Source organism: Cavia porcellus, unplaced genomic scaffold (genome assembly GCF_034190915.1).
Source record: "Cavia porcellus strain 051 isolate PalLab524CR breed Dunkin Hartley unplaced genomic scaffold, mCavPor4.1 scaffold_1, whole genome shotgun sequence".
Taxonomy (NCBI): Eukaryota; Metazoa; Chordata; class Mammalia; order Rodentia; family Caviidae; genus Cavia; species Cavia porcellus.
The window spans coordinates 33,368,891-33,388,762 of NW_026947484.1; the positions used below are offsets into that span (position 1 = coordinate 33,368,891).

At 33.7% G+C, this 19,872-nt stretch overlaps 1 protein-coding gene across 2 annotated transcripts in view; it reads right to left on the reverse strand.

The window, feature by feature from the left end:
- Window positions 1–19,872, reverse strand: part of Slc25a21 (solute carrier family 25 member 21) — a 464,613-nt gene that overhangs the window by 432,732 nt on the left and 12,009 nt on the right. The window lies entirely within an intron of this gene.

The following is a 19,872-nucleotide window of genomic DNA, read 5'->3' on the forward strand; positions in this document are numbered from 1 at the left end:
CTTCAGATGGCTCTGACTTAGAACTTTGAAGAGTCAACAGAATATTATACTCCACAGCATCTTTGTCCAAATATGTGAAAACAGAAGAATCAGTTTAAAGACTGCAGGCCTAAGATTCATGCTGACTTAGGTTATATCACAAGGCATATACAACACCAAACGGATTTTCCCAATATACTATTTTTTGCAGAAAACACAAAAATCTAATCCTTAGCATGTCTCTATGCTATAATGATTCCCGTCTTAAGCTAAAGGATTTGATTTCCAAGGCTGAAAATATATCAGTAAGACTCCCCTTGGCTGGTGGCATCACCTATATGGAAATGTAGGGTAAACCATTATTGGGATTTTAATGGACTGGACCCAATAGAAAGAGCTCTGCAATAGGTAGAGGTCTGGTCATTGAGGCTCTAATCCTCATTATGCTACTACAATAGCTGTGTGAACTGGGCAGTTACAACTCAAGTACACACAAGAATGTGTCGGTTTCTACGTGTATAAAATTAAGAAATTAGACAATCCACTTATCTAAAAACTTATGTGACAAAAGGAAAAATGGCATCTGTGAATGCATAAATACACATTATAGAGCATAGAAATACATGACTATATAAATACATAAGTACATATTAATAAATCAGGATGACACTTCAGTCAATGTAACAGCTATAAAAATATTCTTCTAAGTACCAAAATCTGTAATCTACAATCCTACAATTTGCCACTGCTTCATGTATGATCTTCTGAAAATCATTTGATCTCCTTGGACCACTATAAAACAAGGTAAGAAGATTAGTGATAATTTAAGTTCCCTCCAAGCTAAGTTTTATGATCTGCAATTCAAATAAGAGTCTAGAAAAGACAGAGGGTAAACAGGCAAAAGGAAAAAGGATTAAAATACACATGAAATACTCTGACTTCTTATTTTAATACTTGGTTGAATTTTCCTCCATTGTGTTACTTAGCTGAGGGATAAATGAAGGTAACTGCTGCATTCCAGAACATGGTAGATTGCCACTTTTTTAAAGCAATTATTGTTAGGTTAAGAGGTATAAAGACAATTACCCCAATGTTAACTATTACTTTACATAAAATAAGTAGCCCCAAAAGACAAAGGTCATCAAGCACATCTGACAAGTAGAAAGCACTAAAATCTCTGCTTTAATTAAGAGTTATGATTACTACTGTCCTATTTGAATGAAGATGGAGTAGGAGCAAGCAATGTTCAGTGGGTGAAACTATGGTTAGAAATCCTTTCCCTCTGCTTTTCCAAAGACTCCAAATGCAGGGACACAGTAAATGCTCATTTTTGTTTATGGCTAACACAGTAAAAAGGCATCACCTGAGATGCCCAATGTTAAGTTACTTTTAAGGCTATTATTGTATTTAGCAAGCATCAAAAGAAACTCAATGTGCCTAATAATTCAAAAGAAACATTTCCTTTCTTATACAAATTCCTGTGTGTTCTAACTACTGTATAGGCTGACTATTAAATGATATAATACTTTTCAAATGGATGGATAATATTTAAAGATGTGGTCCCCAAATCTTTAATCACATTTCTTGTTATCCTACACACAACTCAAGTTAAAATACTGTCTATATTTATACTCTAATCACAAGGTCACTGCTCTGCTGTGGTCTGCCCAGTGGATTTCCTTCCTGCATATGTGCTATGTGTATACATTTAAAATGGAATGGCAATGTCATTAGGAGCCCAGAATGATCATTAGAATCGACAGCAGATCGACAACATACTACCACAAAACAATCAGTCAAAGGCTGGACAACATAGTGTTTTACCAAACCACTGAACAGGAATTTAATCAATATCAAGGTCTATATCTTTTTTACTCCTAAATTAAAAGAGGAAATTCTTTTGTGTAACTCATTTAATTACACACATATTATTTATACTTCAATTTCTGCTTGTGATTGCACCTATTTCACATCACAAGTTATTGAGACATAGAAAAGTAATTTACAACAAAGAAGAATATATATGTACATAATTTTTAACTGTGGCAAAATTGTATCATACATATAATGTATTATAAAAGTAAGGACATATCGGGGCTGGGGATTTAGCTCAGCGGCATAAGCGCCTGCCTTGCAAGCAGGCGGTCGTGAGTTCAATCCCTGGTACCGATAAAAACCGAAAAAGACAAAAAAAAAAGTAAGGACATATCGTCACCACATGGATTTCTACACTCTTAGGATCCTCCATTATAGCAAAAAGTTTATACAGACGTGTCTGTTTGATTCAATTTACCAAGTATTTGCAAAGTGGCTACTAGATAAAAGGACTTATAGATATTCAGGATATTGGATAATCATTTCCCTTCTCTTAAGTAACTTATGAGGATATTTTAGTCTTCCTTATATATATAACCTGAGATAGTCAATAGTTCACTTTTTAATAAGTTCTCAGCAAAAAGTTTTGCTGAAGTTAATAAACTACATTCTTTGCTACATTTTTTATATTTTTGCTTAAATAGAAGATCATGGAATTGGTTTTACATGAAAGAAAATGGCCAAGGTCCCTGGAAACTACTATAACATATGATTCAGTATCACTAATACAGGATATTGCTTGCCCATCTCTACCTTGTTTCTGAAAACACTGAGTTCCACTAAGATAAAAGAAAAAAATCTATAAAATGACAGAAACTTGTTACAGTAATGTAGCCCTAAGTTAGGCAGATAAATAATAACTATCATCTTTGAGTGACAACTACAGGTCTTGGGAATGTCATAAATATTATTCTATTAACACTATAAAATGAACATTTTAAAGTGTTTTACAAATGAGAAAACCCAGGGTCAAAGAGCTTGGGAAATTTGTCTAAGGTAACACAGTCAAGTTGTGGCAGAAGCAAGATTCAAATACAGAAATATCTCACGCCACAAATTTCTACTTAATGGCTGCTATAGAGAGAAGATGGATACATGGATACATGTGCCAACTGGCTGAAACAAATTTCTTTGACTGTAACTTTAGCCTAATGCTGCAAAATGCATTTCTAGTTCCCTCTCAGTTTTTACCTCTCCTTTGTCTTTGCCTTTGTCACACAGCATTCTTTGGTTGGCTGACTGTTCATTTGGTTTGGTTTGCTTTTCCCTCCTGCAATGCTAAAATCTGGAAAGTTCATGAGACAATTACTAACTGTTGGCATAGAGTCAGAATGGCTCTCAAATTGTTCTTCTCATATAAGCCTAAAACCTAGTACCTTCCTCGGTCAAATAGAAAGTAGAGCTCCAAAAGTACAAAGACCCGCTTTCTGGAAAACTGCTATATTCAATCATCTTGTCTCAAACAATACAGACTGATGCTCAGAAAGCCCAAAACCAAAAACCTGAGCCGGAAGCCAAAAGTATACATCAACTGACATAATTTCTTATTCCAGTTTTGGATTGTGGCAGAATTAGTTTGGTAAAGATCGGATACACTGACACTCAGTAAAAGCCATATTCAGTTGTCATCCAGAGACTTTAAATTGTAAGGACTAGGAGAGGCCCAATATTGCGCTATTGGCCAAGAAAAAAATGACAGTGTGATTCTAAAATAAACAACATAAGAATTAAAAAACAAACATATATAAGAAAAGTTATAATCCATATTTAGACAATTGGAAGCTAATTTTGATTTTGTTATGTCATTCATTTTTTAAAAATGCCCATTTTTCACCTGCTTACTTTCAGTGAATAGCCATTTGTCCTTAAGAAACATTCACACTACAATGTTTTAAATATAGTATTTAAATATACTATTACTTAAATCAAGGAATTCTGCAGATTCCTGTCCACTGGAAGCTAGGCAAAAGTGAGTAAAATCTTTCTCAGTGCTTCCAGAAAGAATCACCTCTGACAACACATTGATGTTTGGACTTCTAACTTCCAGAACTGTGAGATTCTGACTTTTTTTTAAGTTTAAAACAAAAAAAGTTTGCAAGAATTTTATTTCCAAAAGTGAAACCTGAGCTACACTGAATTATGTTATTTTGATGTATCAATAACAAAAGACTCCCAGTTCCAACGTAAATATGCAAATCAACATGATCCATCATTTTGTCTTACAAGGATTATCTCTGGGATGGCACAAAGGCATAATCAAAATGCTACTGTCCAATATGGAAGCCACTAGACACATGTGCCTACTAAAATTAATTGAAATTAAATAAAATTAAAAACTCATTTCCTTATTCCTCATATTTAAAGTGTTCACCTACCACATTTAAAGTGCTCAACTCCCTCACACAGCTAGTGGCTACTGTGTTGGACAGTATGCATGCGGAATATTGCTGTGTATGCAGAATGACTTGCTGGAAAGTGAAGATTTAGAAGGATAAGATACTGAGAATCATTGCTTCTATTTAAAGAAATTCCCAATTCTTATCCAACACTGACTTCATAACACTTACCAAATCACAACTATACTCCACAGTCTCGTAAATTTCACTTTCTTGGATTTACAACCTAGAGAAATTGAACTGGTGCTTTCTTATACATGGTGGCAGGTCAGCAGCAAGTTTGGAGTTGCTATTATTCTGAACTTTCTGTTGGCAAGAGTCATCCTGTGCAATGTTACTTGTCTGGATTAGAAGAGAGTTTGGAGTGAGAAAATGGAAAACATGAATCTGCTCCTTCAGCAATGACCCTGACTTACCCAGTGTTCCTTTCAGGATTGTAGCAAAGTGGTAATAAAGCGTATTTAGTACCAGCCATCCTTTTGCGCTTTACAAACAATAATGAGCCCTCAAAATAATGTAAGGATTGATTCCGAATAGACAGTTATTAATTGCCCTAGGCCTGATATTTCCTGATTGAGATGGAAACACTATGTTAAATAAATTTTAAGTAGTACAGCAGTGATCCAAACAGTTCCATCCAGAAGGCAATTAATAGCCCTTAGGGAACTTATAGCCCCCAAAATAGTATTAGAGTCTTTTTAAAGTATAATGTAAAGTTTCAAAGAACTCTATCCATTCCTCGGTATATTTATTCTATTTTACTTATATTATCTTCTTCTAGTGATTTTACCTTATCCATTTACTGCCTGAATTAAAATCCCTGAATCTGTTTGAGAATCATTTTAGTATTTTTTTCTCAAAGCCTTTGGCATTATTTTTAGACTCTTAAAAAGATTTTAAAAGAAAACAAGGACTCGGTATTCATAATATCTTATAAAAACTGACAAGGAATAAAAATAAAATTGAATCTTGCTGTTAAGGCAGCCTCCAAGAGAGGCCTCCAAGCAATGAAGACAAAGGCCAATGTGAGTCCAGGACATACATCCTTGAAGATAGCGAAAGCCTTACTGTCCATGTTAACATGCAAAACGCATCTCTCTTCTGCCTATTCTTAATCTTTCTACTCTTAATATGTAACATGTTGATGCTTAAAGCATAAATAAAAAGAAACAATAAAGTGAATCACTATGATTACAAATATGACAGGAACTTTGGTGCAAGCAAAAATAACAGATTACTTTTCAAACTTTATAGCAGCCTGTATAAATTTTCATGGCTATTTGAGAAATGAGGGCCGTTAGAAGGACTTATAGCCAATGAAGATTCGGTGCTTTCTCATTAAGCTCCTGGCAATGAGTATTTCAGAAAATTAAGTAGTTTATGGAGCACATACTCTTGAGACATTCTCTTGCTTGATTAGATGAGGCAACAATGCAGCGTGGATGTGAATTCTAAACAGATGGGAAAAATAACCATAGGAAAGGAGCAGCTGGCTTTGGCCAAATTGTAAAAGGGTTCTAATGGGCAAACAAAATACACCTTGCTGAAAACAAAGTTATAGAGAAACTGGCCACTAAAAACAAAAAAACCAAAGTTCAATAAATGCTCCAACTCTGAGAAAGAGGGAAAAGGTAATGTTTAAAGGGAGGGATATGGGATCATCTAGGTTTCTAGTATTATTCCATTCCTAGACTGAGATAGTTTGTACACTAAGAACAGTTCAGCAAGCAGTGCATTCATTATTTGTTCACTTGTATATATGTTACTCTTAATTTTTTTAAATATAAAAAAGTTAAATGCCCCTTCCTCTCAACACAGTCCTGGAGACCAACCTCAGAATCTGTGGGTTTCTATGAGAGGAGCACCAAAAAAGGAATTTGTTTAAAGTAACAGTAGGGCATGTCATTGAGTTAGACACATGTTGTGGTGGTATTTCTTCTCATGAGGTCCTTTTGTGAACATGTTGGTGTGGCATTGGTCCAAACTCATTGCTGCATACTAAACAACATGTTTTATATTTCACTATTTGGTACTGACTAATACAGTTGTCAGCCAGCAGCCATCTGCAGAGGCCTTCAGAGATCCACAGCAATATCTGCACCAACCATTGAGAGACACAAGTATTCTGCCTGTGGTGAGACAAAAAGAATTTATGGACTTTTTCCCTAAGTATATCAACAAGTATACTATAGTACCTTTCACACTACGAATATGAATTCTATAGGGAGAGTTATTAGCCAATTAGATTCCTTAACCAAAGTGACCCTCTTAGAATTGGTGGCTAGTTCAGGACAATAATCTTAACTTTGGCTGTTCAGTGAAATCTCTTGGAGAGGTTTTAGAAGCAGTGATCCTTGATACCCACCTAGATATTCTGATTTAATTATTAAGGTATATGACCTTGAGATCTGATTCTAATGTGCAGCCAAGGATGAGAACCACTGCTCAAATTTAGACTTGGGTTGATGCCCACTACAAAGCTAGTTTAAGTGAGATAATGTCATGAAGAAAAGCAGGAGAATGAGTAGAAAGATCATGAGTATAAGGAAGAGTTATCTCACTTGATCAGAAGTAAAAGGTCACATCAAGAGATCAGGGTTAGATCTGTGGTTCCCAAAGTCCTGGGCAGTTTCCAGACCAAACAAGAATTTCTTTTTCTTTGTGTTGGAATCTCTGTATAGGCATAAGAAAATCAGCATCATTCTTCCTGATAGTAGCTATTTCTATGATTGACTCACATCTAGTAATGGAGGCAGAGCAGAAGTCATAATTTCTTAATTCCAGAATAGCCCTTATGCTCTTCTCCATCCTGAATGGTGGGAACCTTAAGGATATTATGTTCTTAGTAAAGCACTATTAAATATGATAAGGTACTTATGGCAATACTGAATCACCAGTGTTTTTAGTTTCAACACATCAAAGCAAGTGAATGTTCACTATGTGGCAAAAACACTGTATTAACTCAAGTAACCTTCACAGCAACCCCCTTAAAGCTGAAATTTTTTATTAATCCTAAAATTCAGGAATATAAACCCACCATTTTTACACTTGAAGGTTGATGGTTCATGAAAAACACTGCAGAAATCAGGAGGGTTTATTCCCTAGGGTACGTTGTTGTATACTAAACTTTATTTTGTGAAAATATTGAAAACTTCAAATAATTCTAGAATTAAGAGAGCCCTTAGGTAAAATAATTATCCTAAGGGCCTGAGGCAGAGCTACTATAAAAAATCAAGTATCCTGATGTTCCAGATGTGTTCTTATAGTATACTGTAGATTTCATGTCCAGGTTTTAAAAACTAAATATTGAAGAAAAAAGTCTAAAGTCAGTAAGTTACCAGATAAATTCCCTCAAAGGAGAGTTTCATAGTCAAACTTAATATTTTATGTTTTTTTCTGTGATTCCTGTTCTTTTGTCTCTCACTAAATTTAAACAACGTAATTTTCATTGTATCGTCTCCATCATGTGTGCAAGTTTTCTCTGAATTTGAATCCTACGGCATCCTCAACATTGATCCAAAAGTACATACACTTCATCTATTTTTCTGCACACAATTTAATAAGTTTTTTGAATAAGTAAGAAAATAGATTTGTGTGATTTGGCCTGACATCTATGAAGTCAGCTTATCTGGATTTGGATTCTAACGTTGCTGCTAACAAAGTGCAAGTGTTAAGTTCCCTAGTTTCCTTATATATAAATGAAATTGTCTGCATGTCCTACAAAACCTGGTTCAGATGTAATTATAAGAACTGTTATTATTATCACATAGTAACTGTTACTGGTCTATCTTCAATATCTGAATTAACGACATCTTAGTTTATATATACCTTGGTTGTTCATGGGGATGGGAGGATATACATATAATTGTTTTGAATGATATCTAGCACAGAACTAAAGGTTTTGAATGATATCTAGCACATAACTAAATCCTACTTTAATTTAAAAACAGGACTTTAATAATATAGAGAAACACCAATTTTATTATGTACTATATTTTCTGCTGTCTTTAAAATAACCCATTCTCAAATGCTAATCACAATGGTCTTACCAAATTGACTTTTATCTCACCTTAAATATGTCACCAAAGATACTTAAAAATTATGGTTTAAATAGCCTTTCAGGTCCAAGTATGATTATGAACAGAGAAAGAACAGACAATAAAAATTTATGTATCCAGGATTCAGCTATGTTAATCCAGGAAACAATTTTTTCCTCTCCTACTATTAACTAAAGATGTGGGTATTCCTAAGTACCAGATATTGTTACAATTAAGTTCCTTGAAAAATATTTCAACAATCCTGCAATCACACTCCTAGGCATTTACCCAAATAAGCTGAAAACACACCCTTACAAAAGCCTATGCACAAATGTTTATAGCAGCTTTACTTATTGCCAAAATTTAGAATCAACCAGATGTCCTTTAATACTAGGTGAATGGATAATCAAATTATTGTATATCCCATACTACAGAATATTATTCAGTGATAAAAGAAGTATGGAGCCATGAAGAGACATGGGGAAACTTGAATGCATATTGCTTAGGAAAAGAAACTGGTCTGAAAAGGCTATATCCTGTTGGTTCCCTATTATACGACATTCTGTAAAAATCAAAAGTGTATTTAGAGTTAGTAGATCAGCAGAAAAGTAAGTGTGGAACACAAGGGATTTTTAGGGAACAGGAAACATTTTGTGTATCTGTAATAGTAGCTAAATGATATAACACATTTGGTGAAATTCATAAAACACTGATTTTTAAAAAAGTGGTATCAGAGTATTACACTTATATCTAGGTATTATTCCTTTCTATCAGTTACATTTCTTTTCAGAATTTAACTTCACCCAGTACATAGCAACACCAACATCAATTTTAGTTCTTTGTCAGAAACAGGTATCAGTATATTAAAGAAGTTTTTCATTTTTTGTAAGATATATGTAGATATATCAGAATGAAGTATAAAGTAAATGAAAGAGTTTTTTTTAATAGCTCCCAAATGCACCCTCATTTATTCCAGCTACCTGACTTTTATATCACCGCATGGTAGTATCATGAAGCAGCCAGTAAGAATAAAGGACAAAAGTTAATAAGCCATCACCATTGTGTGGTCTGCCTAATCCAGGAGGCGGTAATTATCTCTGCTAGTCTCAAAAAAAAAAAAAAAAAAAGAGAGAGACATGCTTTAGGCACCATAAAGCATTGATTTTTCCTTTAAATTTATAGTCTGTCATCATTATGTTGACAAACTGTTTTGCAAGTATTTGATAACTACTAAACACCCAGTAAAATATGTAGAAAAAAATAAAGTATGCTCAAGGTATATCATCCATTAAGGAAACATCCATCAATGTCAATAAAATAGCAGTGTTCCAATTTAAATGCTTTTACTTATGTTACTGGCATTCCTAGTTCTTTTGCTTTTTGTCCCAAAAAGTATCTCTTAAAATATTTTTATATATTGTATTTCCTTCTCTGTTGAGTGTTTCTTCCCAAGCACCTAGGGTTGATGGTGAGCAACCACTGAGGGTATTACATGGTGACAACAGAACCAGATTTAATGTCACCTCCCAAAAAAATTTATGTTCCCAAGTCATTATTTTTAAAAAGTTATTGAAGGAACATAATCCCATTTTCAGAAAACTGAGACAAAGAAGAAAGACAATCAAAGAGATAAAGAAAATACCAAACAAATAATAGTTCTAAAAATTTTAACTCATAAACTACCTTAGTTATGAATTTTGACATTCAAAAAAAGCAATATTCAAATTCACAGCATTAGGTCTTTAGGTCACTTATTTTTACATAAACTAATTTCCAAAGTAAACAATTTTTAATAACTTTAAAATTTGAGAGGAAATGTGGTTTTGTTGCAAACCATTTTTTAAATTACCTTTCCCATAGCAATGTCATTTTCACTACATAGCACTCTAGCTGCTAATAAAAATGACAACATGCTAATATTATATAGATCTGTCTTAAACACATGTATTCACATACACTAGTTCATTGTCTTTGGACAATATCTTTTGTTTTTTTATCTACTTATCATTTTGTATATTATCTATTTATTATCATTCTATTCAATTTCTATACTATTATAATAGTTTCATTTGCCAATTTCTCTTCATTAAAATGTTAAGTATTGTTTATAAGTGCCCTAAAAAGTTTCATAATATACCACTTACATATTACACATGATTTGTATGGAGGAAAAACAATTTTTAAAACAGAAAAGTTATTTTCAATGTTTATATTATACCCTACAATACAGTTCTCACTGAATTTTTTAGCAAACTATGTTGTAACTTTTTACCAATGTTCTTTGGTTCGGTATAAATGATATGGTAAATTTGCATTCAAATTCATGGAACTTTTCAAATCTGTTTCCCATTTAGCTGGCCAGCCAAAAACAATATTTTCATTTGTAAACAGCTGTTTCATAATCAACTCTTTTGTACTATGTGAAATTCCATAAAAGACAGAAATTTTTACTTAAAATACAGGAATTGCATTAATCCACTGCAAATCATTGATTAGTTTTTGTATACTACCACATAGTTTAGCTTATAAGGAAAGATTTTAAGGAAAATTTAATCTTGTGTCCAAATATAACATTACTTTAAACATGAGGTCATCTAAACATCTGTCTCCAATATATCACTAGGGATTTAAATCAAAAGTCTGCTAAACATGTACAATCATTTTGAAAATAAATAACAGGGCAAATTTTGTCTTGATTATGATTATCATGCATTTTAAAAGGAAATATTTATTCTAATAAGAAAAGTCTGAACTAATTTAAACTTTATTGACATTAAGTTAAAATAGTTTCATACAAGAGAAAAAGATATATTTCATTTATTTGGTGCTTAACAATATTTGTATTTTAACTTTTCAACATTATATCCTGAATTTTTACTCACAAAAACATTAGTTCCTTTATATTTCCACTTACTTTGATTCCATTTTCCTGCAAGAAAAAAATGTTAAGATACAGAGTTTTTCACATAGAGAATCTTAAGATATAGAAAAACTAGTAATATTCTTTCTATACTTTTCTCCCGTAGGGCAACTGTGACTCCTCAACAAGAACTAAGATAGTTCTATTCATTTAACTGACTCCTGTTTTATGCTCTAAAATAAAAATTATATAGCTAATTACAAAATACAATTAAGACACTAAATTCATTCTGAAATTCTATACACAGGAAAAAAGTAGATGTGTCTTAAAGGAGAGTAATCAATCTTAAACTCTATACCTTACTGTAGAATTTAATTTAAACAAATACAGCCTGAGAATTTAAATTCATCAACAGGATTACTTCAGAAACCAGCTAAACACTTGAAAGGAATTAGCATTAAAAATAAATCAAAATGCTTAATCATTAGAAGTTTCTGCAAAAACTAAAATGAACTTTAACAGTTGAAAAAGACATTAAAGCATCACTGAACAAGACAATCTTAGAAAAACACCATAGCATTCCTCAGTGCTGCAGAAATCACCACAGAATCCAGCTGCTGGGGATATTAGTGCCCAGGTTCATCCTGAGTCTAGATGGCTGTCACAAAATATAACCTTAAAAGGTGCTAATTATAGCTTTCTGAGACACTTCCATTCACCACTTCTTTCTGCTTAACGGTGGTGTCACTAGCTTTGGTGGTGGCAAAACCAAGTCATACATTCTGTCTTGAATCTACACAAGCAATGGATTTTTAAAATGCACTTACTGCACTGTGTGTGCAATGGCATCTGATACACATTTAAATCTTGAACATGCCTGGTAAATACACGAATGGGTTAATAAAAGGAATCGCTGATTAAAACACAATAAGTTTCAATCTGGTTCTTTTTAACTGCCTATTAATAAACTGCCTTAATTTTCCCACCTATAAAATGAGCCTTATTCTTAGTGAAGCATGATTGTGAATGCCTGAAATCCCAGCACTCAGGAGGCTGAGGAGAAGGATCACTGCAAGTTTGAGGAGGCCAGCCTGGGCTACCAAGTGAGTTCAAGTCCAGCCTGAACTGAAACGCATAGCAAAACCCTGTCTCAAAAACAAAAAAAGACAAACAAATCAAAATCTGCCTATAAAATTAGCAATCGTAAACAAGTGTGCTGATCATAATGAAAATCAACAATATCTCTAACTCAAAATCATATACCCTAATACTGATGTTAGATAAAAAATACAATTTTAAAAAATTCTTCAAGATATTTAAAATTGAAATAACATATGATATGCTATGATATAATGGAATTCTCTTTTGAACAGAATTAAAGAACTAGGGGTTAAGTCATCCCTTTAGAAAAGCTAACTTTGGTTTTACTTGTTACAATTTGGTAAAATCTTAATAGTCCCCTTTGGGTTGTAAAGAAGATATTAAAGATTCCTTGTATCATTAATATAACATCATAAATTTTAGTCTTCGTATTTCTAAAAGTTTAATAATAGTTCATGCCAAGTCAGCATAAGCAATGAAAGTACACGTTCCTGGATTGATAGCATTTTTCTCAAAATTTAAACAAATGCAAATATGATTTAAGTGAGAAATGTTTGAATGCACACTGACCTCTGTGTTAAAACAGCTTATGAGTACTTATTCCATTTAACTCAATTTTTCTAAAAATATGCATAAATATAATTTTGCTTTCATATAATTTTCATTCATGTAGTTTTATCTCTAAATGTGGATTACCACTTATTTTATAATTTCCTATTTTTGTTTAGTAGATTTATGCTACTAAGATGTTTGTAATAAGTTTTCCCTTTTAAAAAAATTACTTGATTTGTTTTTTTTCTACTCAGTTAATTATAATAGCCAAACAAAATATGCCAGGTACTACATGTCACTTATTATATTTTTTATATATTTTCACACCGACTTTTTAATTTGCAAAATATCCACTTTAGGAAGTTGTTCGTATGTACTTTTTTTGAGCACTTTGATAGGACTCAGGCCCACCCTGAAAACTGGCTGTGCTCTGAAATCAGAGCAATTTTTAAAATGCTGAAGGACTCCGATTTAGTCAGTCTGGAGTATGACCTTGGAATTCAGAGCTTTTAAAGATTTTAAAGGGTAGTCCCAGCTGAAAATCACTGCTCTAAGCACTCAAAGCCTTTTCAAGAAGACTAAACAGCAAAAAAAACAATTCATGAGGTGCTTACTTGCACCAGGCGGTCAGCTGTGCACTTTATGTGCATTATCTCAATAACCTATAACAACTTTATGAGGAAAGATTCTGTCACTATTCCTATTTTATGACTAAAGATATGCTGATCAGAAAGATGAAGAAACTTACCAACGGTCTAACTGATGGTAATTAGGTTAAGAACTCAAATGGTTCTGTCCAGTTCCAATATAACTACATTACTGGCCAGCATTAGGTTAGTAACAATGGATGAATGCATACTTTTAAAGGTAAAATCATAGTGCTTGCGAATAGGAGAAATGACAGAAGAATTACCTTCAGGAACACAAAACCACTAAAGTAAGCTAGATATTGGAGAGATCTATTTTTCCCCTTAATCTGATTGTCAGAATGAATTGTAGATCCTCTCAAAATAGTATCTGAGGCAAAGAATTGCTTCCAGGCAGTATCCAGGTCTAGCTGCATACCTTCCTGTTGTCATGGACACAGCGAAGAACAATGAAATCATTATCTGACTTTTTTTTTTTTTTAGTTGCTAGTCAGCATATGATTGTGTCTGTAAACTGCATCTGTGTATTCCCTATGGATCTGGGGAGCTGTCCCTCCTGGTAGTGACAGAATAACCACAAACAAAACAGTCCACCTCAGGGGAAAGACATCTTTATCTGTCAGTATTAGCCAGTTGAGAAACGGAGCTACAGGCAGCTGAAAAAACAGTTTGACTGTTTTAAGTTTACAGGTGGCCTTATAATGGAAAGTCTTACATGCTGAGATTCCTTTGCAAGTTAAAAAAGTCTGGACAAAAAGGGACATATGTTGGCAGCATTTTCATACCATCTTTCTCACCAGCTTATGAAAGCAAAATATCAAGTTTTAGTGAAGCTTGGTGAGCTAAGCACCCACATTCTGGCAAACAGGCTCAGCTGGTACCACCCCTTTACACTGCACATTCCACTTGCTTAAGTCAGAATAGCCACACATACCTGTTAGCACAGGGCCTGGCAAATACGAAACACTCAAGAAATGTTTTCTGAATGAATTCATGAATGTCAGGGAGAGCTAATTAAAAATAAACACTTTTTAAATTACAGACACAGTAAAGGGTCAGCATGTAATTAATAGGACAGCTGCTTTAAATAGCCCAGGTAGAAAGTAAATATAATGCGTCTGCTGTTATGCATACATGCATGTGTATATGTATGTGTGTGTGCACAGATACATGCATGTGCCCATTATTTGTTTGGAAAGAACCAGAATAAAGGAACAGAGACATTAAACTAGATCCAAACACTTGGGGATCTCCAATAGGTAGGACAATAAAGTTGATGGCAACAATGTATTTTGTAGTTGCCGCAAAGTATCTTTTTTCTTGATTTTCCTATCACAGCTTAAACTTTGAGGGGAAAGTTTGGAGTCCATGAAAAGGGATTAATTTATTGAAGCATTTGGCAAATTATCAATATAGAACAAAATACATTTATATAGTTACACTTATCAATTCATCTACTATTTTCCAAAACAAAATTGGCACTTTAAAAAGTCAGGTAAGAATCAGAAAAGCATGGAGTGGTTTGCCCAGGATAGGCCTTTGACTGAGATCACTGAACCCTGAGATTGAGGATCTGGAAAAAAATTTAAAACTAATGAGAAAAAGGAAGCCAGCATGTTACAAACAAGGGTAATATTGCTGCTTTCAAATGCTGGGGAAAGAACTACAAATTCTAGTCAGTCTATAAATCAGCAGTCGTCAGTCTGGTCTCTATTTTGGGGGTAGGGGAAATAATTTATATTAAAGACAAGATCTTTACTAATTATATTAATTAAAAACAACTTACAAAATTACTCCAAATGATACATTTTAACACATAAAGTTATTTGAATAACAGCATATGATAAAATATCTAGAAACATATAAACTCCCATCATTGTTTTTAAAAAAGATCTTAAGGGAGAGAAGTGATTCGAACTATTTGGTGTACGGATTACTAGAATGTAAATTAAGAACTATCCTTTTTTTCTCAAATATACAATTATTACATATCATAGACACACTATGGTACCTAAGTTGGAGAGAAGCAATCTAATTTTGAGAATAAAAAAGCCACCTGATCTAGTGAAAAAGACAATCATGTTAAAATGATATGCAGATTTGGAAGGAAAGAAATTTAGAATTCTAAGCACTTTATACATATCAACTCATCAGATCTTTTTAACATTATTATGAAGCAGATTGCATTCTCTATTTGTGAATGAAAAAGCTGTCTGTCCAAGGTAACACAGCTAGTAAATAACAACACTGGGATCTAACTCCTAGCAGTAAAGCATCAGAATCCAACAACGTTTCACCTCCCTCCCTTACCTCTATTCCTCTTGAAAGGTAAAGTTCACTAATACTTGGGTGCTTCTTGATGGCTACGTTCCTTTTCTCTTTGTTGATCTCATTTACACCTATTTTCTTGCTAAGTTCCTTTGGTGTATTCAAAAGTCTGTCAAATATGTTACTATTTTTGGAAAACTATAATCATCCCAAAACAAAGATCAAAAAGTGAACAAGAGCCAAATAACTGTTGGATCACCATAGTAGGAGCTGAATAGACCAAAAGACAAATTAAGATTACATTGCCACAACTTTAGAATACCTCTGCCATCATTTGACTGCCTCATGTGTAGGACTGACTTACCCATCCACAAAGTCTTGTGGAACAAAAAGAAGACTGACTGAAAAAAATAAAACTAATACTTTGGTCTTGGAGCTTGAGAAAATAAACCCACTTCCAAACAATCAGCAACTCAGTGATAAGGATGTACCTCTTATAACCATCCCCCTGCAGCCTGCTGCCAGGAAGAATCACGTCTAAAGTCTTGCACAGTAAAGATTCAGGAAGACAGATACCTAGGTTTGCAAAATCAGTGGAACTTACAGTACCAGAATCAAAGGCCTCTAAGACTGAATGCTACTTGGAGCATGAAAATGAAAGCTCTTTGGATTTTCTTTTTTTTTTTTCCTTTGCAGCTACTAGGAATAAAATGGAAAAGGTATCCTGGACATTGCATGGTTCCTGGGCTAATATCTAAATCTAGTGGCAGGTGAGGAGCAAAGATTCTCTTCACCACTAATGATACCAGGGAAGGAGGCAATAGTACTAACTCCTTTGAATCATTTATAAAGCAATATGTTTTCTACCATTTCAATGAAAATTTACAAATTTAATTAAGTATTCATTTTTAAAATTACCAAACAGACCAAGATCTTTACATTCAGAGAGCATACAGAATACAGATAGACATAAGAAAAGTATGTTTTAATGTATCTCATTGTTTCACATCATTTATTTAACAATTGTTATTATACAGTCCTACAATTAAATAAACACATCAATGCTACTTACAGATCAATACAATATAAAAACAGAATATTTCTTTTAATTTAATGTGGCTGTTATTTCAGCTATACTATGTTAGTAAAATATATATTACAATTGTGACTTCCCTTAGGTTCATTCAAGTGCACGGACACATAGATTTACATAAATTGTATATATCATAATCAAAAAAAATGCAGTTGAGCAAGTCAGTTTGCCAACAATCTACACATATTAATAATCACTCAAGCCCCTATTTTCTCCAACTTTTTGACTTTTTATTTCTAGATCTCTGGTTTGCATTTCCTTTTTAGTTCTCTGACTTTTCCTCCTCATATATCCATCCACTTTTTTTCTTGTATAAATATATGCCAGACAGGGCTGGGGATTTAGCTCAGCAGCATAAGAGTCTACCTGTCAAACACAAGGTCGTGAGTTTGATCCCCAATACCAAATATATATATATATATATATATATATATATATATATATATATGCCAGGCACCAGTGGATTGAGAACTTTTAAAAAACCCACTCACCTTGTCTCTTAGGACCAGGGCTTCTCAGACACTGAAAAAGACCTAAGACTCTTACATTTTTGAGACCTTCTGTACATTAAAAAAGTTTTTTAAATGCTAACTAATAAGGTTATTAAATTGTGGTTTATTTTAAATACCTATATCTCACATAGAAAAGTAACACACACAACTACAATGACAAATAAAGACTTTATGTCAGCCATATTTGAAAGAACCTGTCCAAGGTTTAAACTTATGAAACTCTCTGTGAATGTGAGGCCCCTCTGATAGGTCCCTCCTGGTCCTGCCTGGCCCCCTTTCCCTTTTGGCTGCTGGCACCTTTTTAGCTCATTGCCAAGAAGAATCCTCACAGCTACTTCCACACAGGAGAAAGTGCCTACAATTCCCACATGTGGGAGCTCTTAACCCCCAGGAAAGTTAGTCCCAGGAAGAAAATGACCCTACATTTGGAATTGGGGATCTTAAGTGCTTCCAGGGTACAGACTCTTATTTAACACTTATGCAAGTTTAAAAAAAAAAAGTAAGGGGGCTGGGGATTTAGCTCAGCGGTATAGGCGCCTTGCCTTGCAAGTGTGTGGTCATGAGATCCCCGGTACCGGTAAAAAAGAAAAAGACCAAAAAAAAAAAAAAAAAAAAAAAAAGGTCTAAAATGTACAATAGATACTGTGAAATGAGAAGAAATTGTTCAAAAGAGAAAAGAAAGTAGGATAAGAGACAGAGGAAAAGATGGAAGAGAAACAGAAAAAAAAAAAAATGCCATGTCAGTTACACTAGTGTCTCTTAGCTCACTGAAAAGGAAGATTTGTGCTAATATTAAAAATTTTAATGCCCATGTCTTATCACCCATGTCTTATCCTCTGAATAACTACTTTAAAGATAAAATATACCATGTATTAACTATTGCTATTCCCCTATTATTTTTTTTGAAATTTTGTTCTACCTTTTTTCCGTACAATAAAATCAATTGTAAAAGCTACTTTTTAGCTGGGTGTGGTGGCCCATGTCTGTAACCCCGGCACTCGGGAGGCTAAGTCAGGAAGATTGTTGCAAGTTTGAGACTCATTGGAGCAGCAAAGTGAGCTCAAGGCCAGCCTGAACTGCATACTCAGCTCCTGTCACAAAAAGACCAAAAAAAAAAACCCTGACAACAACAAAAAAAACTGCTTTTTGTTACATATGATAACTATTTCTTTTTTGCCTCTTTTTTGTTTATTTGTTATGTATTCTTCTTATGCATCACAACTATGACTCTTTTTATAAAGATTCACCCTATCCATGAAAATGGTCTTATAAGGCCAGGTACAATGGTGTACACTTTTTTAACATCAGCTTTTGAGGCAAATGGGATGGGAGGGTGGCTTGAGTGGAGGAGTTCAAGTCTAGCCTAAACATAGCAACATAACAATACTGTATCCTTTTAAAAAAAAATAGTCTTACAGGTAAAATGTGGGCTCCACCCCAGCACTCTGGAGGTTGAGGTAGCACAACTGCTGCAAATTCCAGATTTAGGCCAGTCTGGCTTACACAGTGAGTTCAGGGCCAGCCTGAGCTGCATAGCAAGACCTTGTCTCTAAATAAATAAATAAATAAATAAATAAATAATAAACAGTGGGATCACTCCTCCCCCCTCCCCCTCCACCTCCCTTTAGCACTATACCAAGGATTGAACTCACAATCTTGAGCTTGCCAGGCAGGCACTGTGCCGCTGAACTATATCCCCAGGACTAGTACTTTTTTGTGTGTGGGATCATTTCCAACTTATGTATGTAAAGTAAAAGATTTTCCTTTGGAGTTTACAAAATAAACTGTGTACAGTTGTATACATGTAGTAACTGCATTTTAAATTGATTTACACATCAAATATTCCATTATAGAGAGCAAATCATACTGGTTACCATAGCATTTTTTTTTCATTTAGATATATTTAGGTCAACTAACAAAAGTTTTATTTTTAGTACTGCTTTGAGAAACTATCACTGCTAAAAGAAACATTCCCTATACTATCTGCAAACCAATATGCTATGAAAGTGTTCAAAGTATTTGGCTTCTAAGTCAAAGGTACTTTCTCTACCTCTTCCATATTTATATTGGTTAAATGATAAGTAAAACAGATAACAGTGGAATTTTATTGCTTTATGGCAAATGCTATGTAAATACAAGTGTATTTATTGAGTATCTGCTATATCCTAGCCCTAGAAACACAAACCAAACTAAACACCATCTTTATCTAAAAGGGGCTCACTCTTCACAAGATTCTTCATAGTGAAATGTTTTAAATTAATCGCAAAGAATCTAAGAAAACTAAAGTTACTGTGAAAAGCATCCTTATAAATGAGTGAAATATAATATACTTCATATTATGTAGGCATACCGATGAAAATACTGTAAGTGTATATAATACTAGATAATAGCTACTTAAACACCCTATGCTGAATGGGGAGATGATCCATTTCCTAACTATGGGAGATACACTCAATAAGAATCACGTAGGTACCACTACTTTTCTTTTCCAAAGTCAGATATCACTATCCTTACTTATCTCTCTTTTCTTCCTTTTTTCTGTGTTGATCGCC